This window comes from Octopus bimaculoides, chromosome 19 (assembly GCF_046866305.1).
Source record: "Octopus bimaculoides isolate indiv1 chromosome 19, ASM4686630v1, whole genome shotgun sequence".
Lineage (NCBI taxonomy): Eukaryota > Metazoa > Mollusca > Cephalopoda > Octopoda > Octopodidae > Octopus > Octopus bimaculoides.
In genome coordinates, this window is record NC_142946.1 from 25,068,308 (window position 1) to 25,083,307 (window position 15,000).

General features: G+C 39.9%; 1 protein-coding gene across 4 annotated transcripts in view; it reads right to left on the bottom strand.

Annotated features, from left to right (window-relative positions):
- The window catches only part of LOC106874530 (PC3-like endoprotease variant B), a 164,269-nt gene that overhangs the window by 138,557 nt on the left and 10,712 nt on the right, over nt 1-15,000 (bottom strand). For 2 of the 4 annotated variants that reach the window (XM_052974834.2, XM_089366629.1), the window contains exon 2: nt 694-782. The exons of the other annotated variants lie outside the window; for them this stretch is intronic. The gene's annotated coding sequence lies outside the window, so the exon portion shown is untranslated. The remainder of the gene's footprint in view (nt 1-693; nt 783-15,000) is intronic. 4 annotated transcript variants of the gene reach the window in all.

The following is a 15,000-nucleotide window of genomic DNA, read 5'->3' on the forward strand; positions in this document are numbered from 1 at the left end:
CAGAACCAGAGTAAACCTGGGAACAAATAAAAGGTTGTTCCACTTCTTAAAATCCTTAAAACTCACAAAATTGCGCCCAACTACTGTATGCAATTTAAAATCAGACTCAGGACATATATATTACCAATCAGAAGTATTACAGTAGGATTGCTCACTCTAAGTATGAGCATGAGAATCGTGTCTGCGAAAACTACTTTCAGCTGACCAAAAAGACACTCGGGTTTCAGTTGCACAAGATCTTGATTGTGTCGAGAACGATGAAGACTTTTTGAAAATTGTGCGTAGGCCTCTGAGCAGGTATCACCAAGCTTTTGGCAAAATTTGATGCAGATTCTCAGCTCAACGTCTTCTTACGTGGTCAATGAGACAATCACATGCTACACACTTCCTTCCAAGCACTGCTGTAAATAGCGGAAGTAAGCTAGAACATTAAAACTTAGTGCGCATGCACAGCAGAGTTCAAGGTCAATCTGTGCCAAGTGACTTCATTCTGCGTGCTTTAGCTTCGTTGTCATCGCAACAGTCTGGATACTTATTGATCAGACCACGTAGATGTACATACATACATCATGTGTGTGTGTGTGTGTGTGTGTGTGTGGGTGTGTGTGTGTGTGTATGCGTGTGTGTGTGTGTGTGTGTGTGCGTTTATATACGGTTGGATGGATGGATGGATTAAAAATATCAAGCACTTACGTTATAGTTAATTGTTGTTCAAAGCCTGTGTTTATACGGAACGGGATATCCTATCCGCTGGTGATTATGTAGTTTCGAATGCGAATCACCTGTGATACGAATTAGTGTAATAAAAAACTTTATAAGTAAAACTCTGAAAAATAATTTTAGCGATAGGAATAGCAGGCATAATTGTTGAAATTGGTATCAAACAATAGATGCCTGGTGCAGCCTTAATCATGGGTTACGCTTCTTGTTTTAGGCCTTATTTGTAAATGACTCTATACACACACGTGCACATACACACACACATACACACTACTATTATATATGTATGTATGTATGTATGTATGTATGTATCTATGTTGATATGTATGTATACACGCGCACACACACGCACACACACACACACACACACACACACACACACACACATATATATATGTGTATGTGCATACGTACACACACGCATATATGCATGTATGTAAGGTCAGAAGTGTTCATGAGCAGTCAACGGCCATCCAACATTAAGTGTACATATCTATATATGCATATAAGTATGTGCGGGGACGTGGAAATACCTGGGTTGGTGTCCAGGCTTGTGGTTGGCCCACTGGGAGTGGGAAACCCCTTTGTTGTTGTCACGACATCTCTCTAGAAGAGGGAAACTCTGAGAGAAAACCTGCGACACTGACAATATTCGATTGTGTAGCCTTGTTCTTCTTTTCGAGTTTATGATGTCCATATTTAGAGAGTGGGGTTGGATCTATGCAAATCCCTTCCCTACTAGAAAAAAAAATTAATATGCACAGGCAACGCTTGAAACAGTGAGACCTATCACTAAAATGGCTGGTCGTAGCCTAGCATCGCATGTGTGGGACTTTCGATCAGCCGATGGCAAGACCCGAACACGAGTTTTGCAGTCATCGTGTGTGTTTGTGTGTGTGTGTGTGTGTGTGTGTGTGTGTGTGTGTGTGTGTGTGTGTGTGTGTGTGTGTGTATGTGTTTGTGTGCGTGTGCATGCATGGTTGTATGAGTGTATAATAAAAAATTAATAAAAGAACAGAAGTTATGCAATCACTTTTGTAAGCCCCGAGGACTTACAAATTTAGATGCACAGTTCCCTATAGAAAAAAAACAGTTGTAAAGCTAATGATATGCTTACGTAATTCCTGTTCTTTTGTCATTGATTTGTTAATTGATACTAAGCTCTGTACTTTATATGAGTTCGGAGCGGAAAACATTAAACAGTTCACATGTCCTCGCCACCGGACCTCACTAACTAATCTGAGAGGTAAAAGTTATTGGTACTGCTATGGCTAAACAGAATAACAATATACTGGCTGGACCCGTGAAAAATTCCCGGTAAACATAACAAATGTAAGCATCTGTAAATTGTGTGCTGGTGCCATGAGAAATGTTTCTACATTGTGACAGTTACATAATACAGAAAGACGTGTAAAACCGATAACTACATAATCCAACCAAAATATCGTCAGTTATGCAAACGTAAACAGAATTTCTATTAAGCCTTAAAATATACCGTACATATTCATGGAACCTTCTTGGTTTAGTGGTACGGAACGTTCTTCTGGTATTCTTTCTGGTTTTCAGTCATCTGACGGTGGCCATGCTGGAGCACTGCCCTTTAGTCGAAGAAATCGACCGCTGGACTTACTCCCTGTAAGCCTGATGTTTATTCTATCAGTATCTTCTGCTGAACAGCTAAGTTACGGGGACGCAAACACAAACATCGGTTGTCAAACAACGGTGGTGGTGGGACAAAATCAGACACAAACACACACACATAAATATACATACATATATATATATATATATATATATATATATATATATATATATATATATATATATATATATATGAAAATGAAAAAAAAGGCAGAATGCTAAACTGGAAGCATTAAAATATGCTTCCAGTTTAGCATTCTGCCTTTTTTTTCATTTTCCTATTATTTCTCCACGTGCAGTTAACACAACCCCACTATTTACTGACTTATATATATGTATATATATATATATATATATATATATATATATATATATATATATATATATATATATATATATATATATATATATATATATATATATATATATATGTATATATATATATATGACGGGCTTCTTTCAGTTTCTGTCTGCCAAGTTTACTCACGAGGCTTTGGTTGGCCCGAGGCTATAGTAGAAGACACTCTTTAAAGTATAGATATGAATTTCGTGTAGCCACCTGTTGGCAACTCCCCTCCCCCGCCCATTTTGTAGGGGATATTACCCCTTTTTCTGAGCTCTTTTCACAGCTGTACCCCGTTCGAAATTTGCATTAATTTTTGTATGAAAAAAAAAGGAAGGTAGGGGGCTTGTTGGTAGTTTGTAGAGAAAACGTTAAACGTGCCTAAAAAACAAATATGGTCTTACCCCCACCAACTAAAAGACATGAAGAACTATGCAAGAATGCGAATAAGTACTGGTGCGGGTGGAAAGAAGAGAAAACTAACGATCAATCGTTCTAGAACGCCCAGAATAAAAACGTAAACACCTGAAAGACTTTCTCTCTATTCATTACTAAATGTCTTTCCCTCTTCTTGATTGTTAAAAGTAAAGAAGCTAGAAAAGATTGTATTTCAGTCTAATTGTCGTTGTAAATGACTGAAGCTTTCCTTTCCCTGTCTCTATCGCTTCATTCCTTTTCTCTACGGTTAAGAGTGATGGTACATGGCTCAGTAGTTAGGGGTATTCGGACCACGATCGTAAAATAATGAGTACGATTCCCTGCGGCACGCTGTGCTTTTGAGCAAGGTACTCTACGTCACCTTGCTGCAGTCCACTGAGCTGGAAAAAATGAGTTGTAGCTGTAATTCAAAGGGGCCAACCTTAACACATTCTGTGTGAAGCTGAATCTCCCTATGTCTGTGGAGTACTCAGCCATTTGTGCGTTAATTTTACGTGCAGACTGTTCTTTGATCAGATAAACAGGAACCTTGTCGTCGTAACCGACGGAGTGCCATATTTTAAAAAGAGTGAAAGAAAAGAGAATGTTCCATATTGTAAGACAAAAATGTCATATGTTTAGTATAAGCAGTGAAAGCTAAGATGAAATAATTGCTATTCCGTCGCCCTTGACTCATGCTCAGTTTGATAACAACAGCCTGTGTATCGGTGTTTATCTGGGGAGTTTGGCCTCCAGATCTGTGAGACCCACAAATGCCGCTGTTAGGACCGGATTAACACCCATAGTGACCCTAACGACTAAAAAGATTTTCCTGTCCCTACATAGGATCTTTTTTCGTTTTCTTTCAACCACTTGAAGGTTTATCTTGCTCCAGTCCACTCAGCTGGCCGAAATGTGTTGTAGCTGTAATTCAAAGGGGTCAGCCTTGTCATATTCTGTGTGAGGTTGAATCTCCCTGAGAACTACGTTAATGATATGCATGTCTGTGGAGTACTCAGCCAATTGCGAGTTAATTTTATCCTCGTGTAGTAATGAAAAGTGAAAGCGACATCAAATATTTGCTGTGTCTGTGTATCTATCAACCTTTCTTTGGGTCTATGTATCTACTGTCTCTCATTTTCTCTCTTTCTCTTTCACTTCCTCTGTGTCCCTCCTCTCTCCACTCACTTATTTGAAGTGTGAGACACTATTTTCTCATATATATATATATATATATATACTTACATACATACATACATACATATATATATATATGTATATACATATATATGCATATACACACACATATATATATATGTATGCATATACACACACACACATATATATATATATATATATATATATATATATATATATATACATATATATACACATCTATATACATTTATATATATATACATATATAGGTACAACATGCGATTACTTAAAAAATTAATAGCGTAATCGCGCTGAGTAATTTCAAAGTAAAGACAAAGAGCACAACACATCTCTCGCCGACCAAATAGGGACTCTCTCGGAAAAGAAGGTACAAAACAGCATCTTCTCATCGGTGATAAAAAAAATTACGCAACCGATCAATGCGAAATCTACATTATGCAATTTTTTCTTAGAAGAGACCCTGTTTATCTTACTGTACACAAATGAATTAACTGACACTCAAATCATTATGAAGTGCAAACACAAATATAGAAAATTTTACAAGAAATAGAAGGAAAATGTATTTAATACAGAACTTTGAATTGGTTTATTAACATTAGGGGATATCTTATTCATGCAACCTTCTGTAAACAAGTGTGCATTTATATACCTAAGTATTTCTGTAGCGATGTATGAATATGCTTGTGTAACTGCGTATACTGTTTTATCTTTTAACTATATAGTAATTTTCAAGTTTTAATTTGAACTTAGTATATGTTATCGATTATCTTATTAATAAAGTATGTATACGTATGTGCGGATGTATGTGTGTATGTATGCATACATAAATATGTGTGCGTGCATGCATAGACATATACGTGTGATGTATTATATGTGTATATATATATGTGTGTGTATATATATATATATATATATATATATATATATATATATATATATATATATATATGGGAGAATGTACGAAAAAACAACAACAGACGAGGACAGGTGGTGTAAATAACAAAAGGATGTATTAGTATGACGCTCGGGAATACGGAAAGTCTTTGACGTTTCGAGCTACGCTCTTCAACAGAAAGAATACGGAGACAAGGAGAAAAACACGGAGAAAAAAAATTGAATAGTGTTCAGTCAACGGTCAATCATAATAATGGCTGACCGGAAGTTAGAAATTCTTTTTTCAGGAGAGCTAAGAAAAGGGGGAGATAACAAACGGTGATCGAAGAACGAGGGGCTGTGTGGGGGAGATAGAATGCTGGTGATCTTGACGTATGTAGTGTGAAAATGGGGAAGGGAGAAAGGAGTTGGTCAGTTGTAGTGCGTGATGTGATGCGAGGGTATTGGTGTGATGTGATGTGAGGGTGTTGGAGGTGGGGAAGGCATGGGTGGAGTGTGGGTTAGGCTGAGGGTGGGGTAGGGGTAGGGGTATGTGGGTAGGGTGGGGTATGTGGGTAGGGTGGGGTATGTGGGTAGGGTGGGGTATGTGGGTAGGGTGGGGTATGTGGGTAGGGGTGGGTGGTGGTTGTAAGGAATTGGATGGGGTGGAGTGGAAAGGTAGAGTAGGAGTGTGTTGGGGTGTGGTGGGATGAGTTATGAGGGGGTGTTGACGATGAAGGGGGAAGGGGAAGGTGGATGTAAGAGAGGGGGAAGGTAGGTATGGGAGGGGAGAGAAAGAGAGGAAGAGAGGAGAGAGGGTGGGTATAAGAGAGGGAAGGTGGATGTGAGAGAGGGGGAAGGTGGGCATGGGGGGGAGAACGAGAGGAAGAGAAAGAGAGTGAGAGAGAAGAGAGTGAGAGAGAGGGAAAGAGAGAAGAGAGTGAGAGAGTAAGGGTGAGAGAGTAAGAGAGTAAGAGTGTAGAGAGTAAGAGTGTAGAGAGTAAGAGTGAGAGAGAGGGAAATAGAGAAGAGAGTGAGAGAGTAAGGGTGAGAGAGTAAGAGAGTAAGGGTGAGAGAGTAAGAGTGAGAGAGGGGGAGTACGAGAGAAGAGAGTGAGAGAGAGTAAGAGAGTGAGAGAGAGTAAGAGAGTGAGAGAGAGTAAGAGAGTGAGAGAGAGTAAGAGAGAGGAGAGAAAGAGTAGGGGTGAAGAGAAGTGGGAGTGAAGAGAAGTAGGAAGAGAAGTTGGAGTAAAGAGAAGTAGGAGTGAAGAGAAGTAGGAAGAGAAGTAGGAGTAAGAGAGGTGAAGAGACGTACAAAGTAGGAGTCGGAGCAGGAGCGGAGGTGGGGAGGGGGAGAGATGGGTGGTAGGAGGGAGGTGGGGGAGAGAGGCAGGAGGAGGGGGTTAGATGAAGAGGGGAGGGGAGTTGAGCCCACGTGGCACTGAGGAGCGACACGGCGCAAACGGGAGTCCGGATGGCCCCTATGCATGGACAATCGAAACACGGACAGGTGTTGCTGCAAGGAGTGGCCGGCAGAACGGAAGTGGCGTGACACCGGGGTGTCATTGCCAACGTTGATGTCTCGGAGGTGTTCCGCGAATCGGTCGGCCAGGCGGCGCCCCGTTTGTCCGATGTACAGAGAATGGCAGAGAGAGCAGGAGATACAATAGATGATGTTGGTAGAAGTGCAGGTGAAGGAGTCGGTGATGCGATAGGGTCGGTGATGGGTGCTGGTGAGGAGGGTGGTGTTGGAGAGGTAAGGGCAAGTGCGGCAGCGTGGGCGGGAGCAAGGGAACGAGCCAGGTTGGGAGGTTGGGTTGGGGAAGAAGCTGTGGACCAAGAGATTGTGGGCTCGTTTGAAGGAGGGGAGGGGTCGATTAGGGAAGATGTGGGAGGTGGAGGGGTCGGACTGGAGGCGCCGAAAAGCTCGGAGAATGGAGCGTTGGAGGGGTAGGGTAGTGGGATGGTAGGTGAGGGGAAAAGGGAAGCGGGAAACGGCAGGGCGGGTTCGGGGAGAGAGAGCAGATGCACGGTCCACAGAAGTGCTCTGGCAAGGGCGGTGTGGATGGTGGTGGGTGGATATCCACGCAGGCTAAAGTGGTGAGCCATGAGTTGAGACTGAGTCTCAAAGTCATGGCTGTCGCTACAAAGTCTGCGTAGACGGAGGAATTGGGAATAGGGGATGGAAAGTTTTGTGTGTCTAGGGTGGGAGGAGGAGAAGTTGAGATAGGAGTGTGAGTCTGTGTGTGTGTAGTGGATGGAGGTGCTAAGGGCGGAGTGGAGGATGCTGACCGAAATGTCGAGAAAGGGGACAGAGGTGTCAGAGATAGTACAGGAGAAGTGGAGGGCAGGATGGAAAGATTGAACGAAAGAGAGGAACGAGTCAAGATGTTCGCGGGAGAGTGAGGTGGCACCGATACAGTCGTCGATATACCGACCGTATAGTTCGGGAGTAGGACCAGTGAAACTGGAGAATATTTGGGCCTCAACATAACCAACGAACAGGTTCGCATAGTTGGGGCCCATTCTCGTCCCCATGGCCACTCCCGAGTTTACTGGTAGATATCTCCCGCGAACGAGAAGCAGTTGAGAGATAGAATAAGTTCGGCCAGACGAATGAGTGTGGAGGTGTCGGGTTGTGGGTTGGCGCGTTGGTCTAGGAAAAATTTCAGGGCACGCAGCCTCTCGTCGTGGGGGATCACCGTATAGAGGCTCTGGATGTCTAGAGTGAAGAGAAGCTTAGAAGGGCCGGGAGAGAAAGAGAAAGAGTTGAATAGACGAAGCGCGTGGTTAGTGTCATGAATGTGGGAAGGGAGAGAAGCCACTAGGGGGGCGAGGACACGGTCTAGGTATTTTGAGATAAGCTCGGTGGGGCAGTTGCAGGCGGAGACGATGGAGCGGCCAGGGTTGTTCGGTTTATGGATCTTGGGGAGGAAGTAAATGGTGGGGGTGCGTGGGGTGCGAGCAATAAGGTTGGAGGCGGTGGCGGGGAGACGGGAGGAGAGGATGAGGTCATGGATAGTGGAGGACACAGTCTGTTGGTAGCTGGGCGTGGGGTCGGAGGGCAGAGGGCGGTAGAATGAGGTATCTCGAAGTTGGCGGAGAGCTTCGGCCTTGTAGAGGTCTGCACGCCATACCACCATGGCTCCACCCTTATCAGCCGGTTTTATGATGATGTCCGTGCGGCGTCGGAGGGATCGAAGGGCCGAGAGTTCGGCTGGGGAGATGTTGAGTCGAGAGGGACGCCTGGAAAAGTTAAACCGGCCCACAGCGCGTTGGCAGACGCTCGCGAAAAGATCAACTGCTTGGAACTGGCCAGGAGCAGGCGTCCACTGGGATGGTCGTCGGCCCAGGTCAGTGAAGCAGTCCTCGTTGGGTGCGGGTGGTGTGTTATGGAAAAGCGCACCCAACCTAACGCGGCGCACAAAGCTGTGGACATCGGCACGGGTTTGAAATTCCTTGCAGGATGGAGTGAGTGGGATGAAGCGCAGACCCCTATTGAGGATGGAGCACTCCGCCTCAGAGAGAGGAAGATCTGGGGGAATGGTAACGACAGACTGAAGTGGAGAAGGGGTGGGTGGAATAAAAGTAGGAGGGGATGAAGTAGGGTTAGGATATGCACATATGAATATGAAAAACTGGAAAGTGATTTCTCTTTCCTTAATCATTCTACATAATTTTAATCTACTAGCTTTATTGGTTTCACTAAATACACATCGTGATAGTGGGCGAACTTGATAGATATAATTGCTAGCAAGCCGTTTGTAAATCAATTTGAGGAAGAACATTTCTATGTCATCTGATTAAAGAAAGCAGTATCTAACTGAATTATTATGGTCAGACGACCTAATGGGCTGATGGGAGGTACCAGGTGTTATAAGATGGGAACTATACTGACACAAATATGTTTAATTATATGTTTTATCTGTTCATTTATTAATCTATTTATCTAACTCTTTGCTTATTTTCCTTCTATTTTTTCTTCTTTTCATTCACTTCACTTCTTGACCTGTTAGTTTGAATTTGTAGTTTACGATGTAATGGTGTATATTTTTTTGTTTTAAATGTCATATTCTAATCAAACGATAGTATCATCATCAGTGTGAGGTATATATTCTGTGGAATAAGATTTCACTTAGCTACCCGTTTGTACGTATACCTGCAGAATCGACATTTACTGCTGACATAATACTTACACGATGTATTTTTCATATATCATACAATAATATTTCGGCAATGACTTTTTTTTTTAAGCGATGATGAAACGATTGTAGTGATATGCAATAAAACGTGTTACTGAATCTATTCTCTCTTGTTAATATTTTTATGTGTATTATACAGATATTCATGAATTTCCGAATGTGTTTTCCGTAATATGATCAGTTTTCGCTATAAAATCGTATCTGAGACCGATACCTGTTGATGGGCTTTCTAAACAAACTACAACGTTAATTGTTGAAATTAAACCGAAGCGCAACAAAGAAATGAACGGAAAATGCACACACAAGACATGGACGTGCTCATTCCTTCTCAGTTATTGTCCAAAAAAAAAATCCTTACAATTTCACGCCTTTAACGATAACTTTGTTCTTTTTAGGTTGCGTCAACAGCGATAAACGGCTGGGAATAGTGAGCAAATGTTGAGGACCGTGACGAAAACAAATAACACAAGTAGTGGTGCGAATGTAAATATACAAACAAAATAAAGGCCATACGGCTCCGAAATAAAGATAGGGCAGGACGTGTGTATGAGTAACACAATGGAAAATGTCCTGTAAGACTGGAAACGGAAAGTGGACAGATGGAAAGATAGTACGAAGGTGAAAAAAAAAACGAACTGAGAAAAAACAAACACTCTGTAGAAAGTGGAGAAGAAATCAAGGGCCTGCGAGAAGCGTGACTGCACAAGTCCAAGCGGAAAAAGAAAGCGGGCAGTCATGAGAATGGTCGCGGGTCACATGGTATTGGTAGGAGAGAGAAGAAAAGTGTTCGAGAGTAGAGAGGCAGAAAGTAACAGAGGTAAGTCGGAGAGAGAGAGAGAGAGAGAGAGAGAGAGAGAGAGAGAGAGAGAGAGAGAGAGAGAGAGAGAGAGAGAAGGAGAGAAAGAGTAAGGGAAAGAAAGAAGGACAAAAAGATGGGTGCGTGGCGTTATATTAGATAATGTTTCAAAAATTAAACCGAAGCATGATAAAGTAACGAACGGAAAATTCACACATAAGACATGGACGTGCTCATGCCTCGTCAATTATCATTCCAAGACTCATTACAATTTCAGACTTTTAACGATAATATTGTTTAAGCCTGGTACTTATTTTTTCGTTTTCTTTTGTTTGAGGCGCTAAGTTACGGAGATGCGAACACACCAACACCGGTTATTTTGCGGTAGCGGTGAGCAAACACACGCACAGATACACGCACAGGAATGTATGTATATGTATGTATATGTATGTATATACATGTATGTATATATATATATATATATATATATATATATATATATATATATATATATATATATATATATATATATATATATATATATATGTATTATTTTCGAAACTTGCTTCGTAGGCTCCGACTAACATTGGCAGCCGAAACGGCTGTAAGCAATGTTATGTTTTGTATTAAAAAATAATTAACTGAGGTTGGTCAATTTGCTTGTTTGTTGATCGATAGTTTTCTCTATTTTCTGCTTATTTTAAATTTGATGCCTGGTAAACTTTTTCTTTATTCTGTTATTACCTGTATTCTATAAGCATATTGTGCTTGCATACTCATGCCCAGTGTTAACATTGATGCCGGTAGTAAGAACGGATATTCTTATCCCTTAGACGGTTTTCCAACCACTAACTCTGCTTACCTATATATCGCTGACCACTACATTTATATCTTTTTCTCTCCTTCTTTCTTTCTGTGTTCCTTTCAGTTGAAGAGCGTAGGCTCGAAACGTTAAAGACTTTCTCTATTCCTGAGCGTTATACTTATACATCCATTTGTTGTTTACACCACCTGTCTTCGTCTGTTGTTTTGTTTTTCTTTTTTGTAAATTGTCCCATATATATATATATATATATATATATATATATATATATATATATATATATATATATATATACACGTCAGACTTCTTTCAGTTTCCATCTACCAAATCCACTCACGAAAGGGTTTTGTTGAATCTGTCTTTGAAGCTTAATTCTAACAGATTTTCTAAATTTGAATTTTACACTGTCAACCATGCAGCATAAGCCCTTAAACCTTTTTCACTTCACTTCCACGAAAAAAAAAATAAACAAATTATCATCTGTATAGCTCACAGTAAACTCTAAACTTCACCTGCCGGATACTGTTGATTAGTTTGTTCTCAAAGCTAATATCTGGATCATTTTTGTTGATCAAACCTATCAGACTGATAGGCTTGAGTAAAGTAGACTTGAAGTTAAGCGCTCTACATCAGTTGTACAACTTGACAAAGAATTGTTTGTTAGTCAAAAAATCCAAGACTCAATTGCTTATTCAGCAAAGCTCGTACTCATTTTTGAAAATTTATAAGCATCTAGTGTGAAAGTACGATAACATTGAATGTTGTACTGTATTACTTGCTTTGAGGAGAGATGGAATGAGATATATGATTGGTGTCACACCTTATGCTATCGTATTTAAGTATTGTTGCCATAAACTGAATAGGGTAAAGAGGAATAGTTTTATGCGAGTCAGTTCAGACATACTTTTAAGGATGAATGTACATACCATATTTAAATTCAGGTGTTGTCCACGAACTTAAGTAAGATAATACATTCAATTAAGTTTTAGCTTTTTATCTTTTATCCTTTATCTTTTAATTGTTTCTGTCATTATAAGCCTGGTACTTAAGCTATCGGACTCTTTAACTGAACCGCTAAGTTACAGGGAGTGAACACATCAAAACCAGTAGTGAAATGTTATGAAAGACAAACACAGGCACAAAGATACACACATGCGCATGCGAGCGCACATATATATATATATATATATATATATATATATATATATATATATATATATATATATATATATATATATATATATATATATAAGATTTAGATTTAAAATTGAATATGGTACTTATGGTTAGGCACCAGAATATAGTATGGTATCATCCAAAAACCATTCTAAAAATCAAAATAAGCAACACGGATTTTAAAGATGATTGCAGTACGAACGTTTCATGCTACTCCATTTATTTAAGTAATGCGAGCATTTTCGTGCAGCTGAAGATTGCTCTACATATTGCATTTAATGTAATGCTCGCATTACTTAAATAAATGGAGTAGCATGAAACGTGCGTACTGCAATCATCTTTAAAATCCGTGTTGCTTATTTTGATTTATATATATATATATATATATATATATATATATATATATATATATATATACAATGGACGTCTTTCAGTTTGTGTCTTTCAAATCCACTCACAAGGCTTCTACTATACCCTCGGTCCGAGTGTAGAATAGAAGACATTTGCCCAAGGTTCCACGCAGTGGCACTGTATCCGGAACTGTGTGGTTGGGAAGCAAACTTCTTATCACACACCCACGCCTATATATATTTGTAATCCATTGTCTTCTGTTATCTTAATATAACACTTATCTCTACAAAAAGCATTCATATTTAACTTCCCCTTGATATGTGATATACGTTAGACAAGGCGCTGAAGTATCTATAAAATGACATAGTTATCCAAACATTTCTTACTATGATTTTTTCTTATCATAAACATAACGCACTAGTCTACTTATTAACTCGAATAACACCATGACGTATTTTTATGACCTTCATATTTTCGGCGGGATTATACTTTCTGATGCCTGTTTCTGAGATTTTCTATTACACCTAATAATGTATAAGTTTTGTGCGTGTTAGAGGGAGAAGAGCTGCAAGGAGAAAGATAGATAAGTAGATTGGTAGTCAGGCAGGCACGCAGGCAGGCAGGCAAGCAGGCAGACAGACAGATACGTATTAATGTACACAAAGATTCACTAACGCATGAAGAAAATGGGGGAGGAGCTATAACGAGAAGAGAAAGTAACAGAGAAAGGCATAAATGATTACTAATTATTTATGAGGGTTTTTGTTTGTTTGTTTGTTTTTTTTTGTTTTTGTTTTTTGTTTTTTATAATAATCTGACTGCGAAACGTAAGTGATGAGCATTAGAAAAGTGCTTGGAAAGTCCGGTGCCTGCAGGCCGAAATTAGCTTGTAGTGTCAACTGAGAAGATGAAAGCTGGAAAAATGATTTCGAATGATTCTAACGTACAAATTTAGCAGGAGGTTTTGCTATAACTAAGTAACCAAATATTCTAATTAATACGATAGCGTGAATTAGAATTCCTTAGGAACCATATTTAAGAGGATGATGAACAAGAAGATAGCCTGTTCGGGTTACGAAATGAATGTGTATGCTGATTATATCGTATTTTCGCGGAATTAGAAGTTAATCTATGTAGGGAAAATGTTGATTTTACAAGTGGAGAAGTATGTTAGTTACTTTCCTATACAGTCTCCTTAGAGAAGGCAGGTAAGGTGGTAGCAGTTCATTGTTTTAGTGGCTGTGTGTTTAGTTTCAGTTTTAGTTAGAATGGTTACCACGATTTAAGGAACGTTACTGGTGGTAGAACAGAATAACTTAATATTGATTTGGCTTAAGTTTCTGTGGTAATCATGTGAGGTGGTAAGCATTTATGTAGAAATTGAGGGATTGCTTGGCAATAGTCTCGGAATTGCAAATTATAGCCCAGCTTATAACTTGCAATTTTGTATGTTCTTGTACACATATTTTCCCCTTAAATACACAGACATGACTCTGAATTTACAACACACGCTATATAATGATTTATATTTGTGCGCGCGCGCGTGTGCCTTGTGTGGGTTCTTTACTACATATATTTATAGATGCTAAGGGACCAGTATGTATGTATGTATGTATGTATGTATGTATGTATGTATGTATGTGTATCCATATGTATTTGTCATTGTATATGTTTGTGTTGGTTTGTGCCTTGTGAGATCGGTTAATAGCACTACTGGAAACATGTAACCCAGTACAACTTGCTGCATGGTTGGTTCATCGGCAACTAAACTGGCAACTTTTCCAAGATTGCTTGATGAAGAGGGGAATTGTGGACACCCCTCAGAATGAAAAACAAAACCTTCAAAGGGCTGATAAATTCAAGAGAGTCAGTGGCTATCCAATAATGTGTAGATATGCAAGTTACATATGTGTGCGTATGTTTAGTGTCATGCTTTCATGCATTCAATGAAGCATAGAAGAAATGAGCTATCTTCCTCCACAATTTCAAAGACGGCAGCAGCAAGCCAACAGGATCAAATAGTTAATGTAGTAACATATCATCAAGCTGGACTAGAAGCCTTGATGCAGGGAAAACATTTGGAGTTGTGATTTATGGCCTGGGCACGCACCAAATTAAAATGTACTGCAAGCTCTATAGATTCTTTCAGCCAATTTGGCAATCCTCTGCATTCTTATACAAGCTCAGATGTCATTTTAATTTGCCGTAGGGCATATTGTGTGAGAACGAAAGAATGACTCTGGTGTGCGCTCAGCTCTTCCTCTCTATAGAAAAATCCTTTCGCTAGTATAGTATCTGTGTCTAGTTTGTAATACCTGCGTAGCATGTAATGGACAGACCCCCAGCTATTGGCAAAATAGTCTTGTTCGAGAGGCTAATGTATTCTACGTATGAGAGAATGAAATACTGCCACTTTGTAATTTCATGTGCACGAAGGATGTAGAATACGCAGGAATGGTTGCGGTTTTCTTCCTATATTG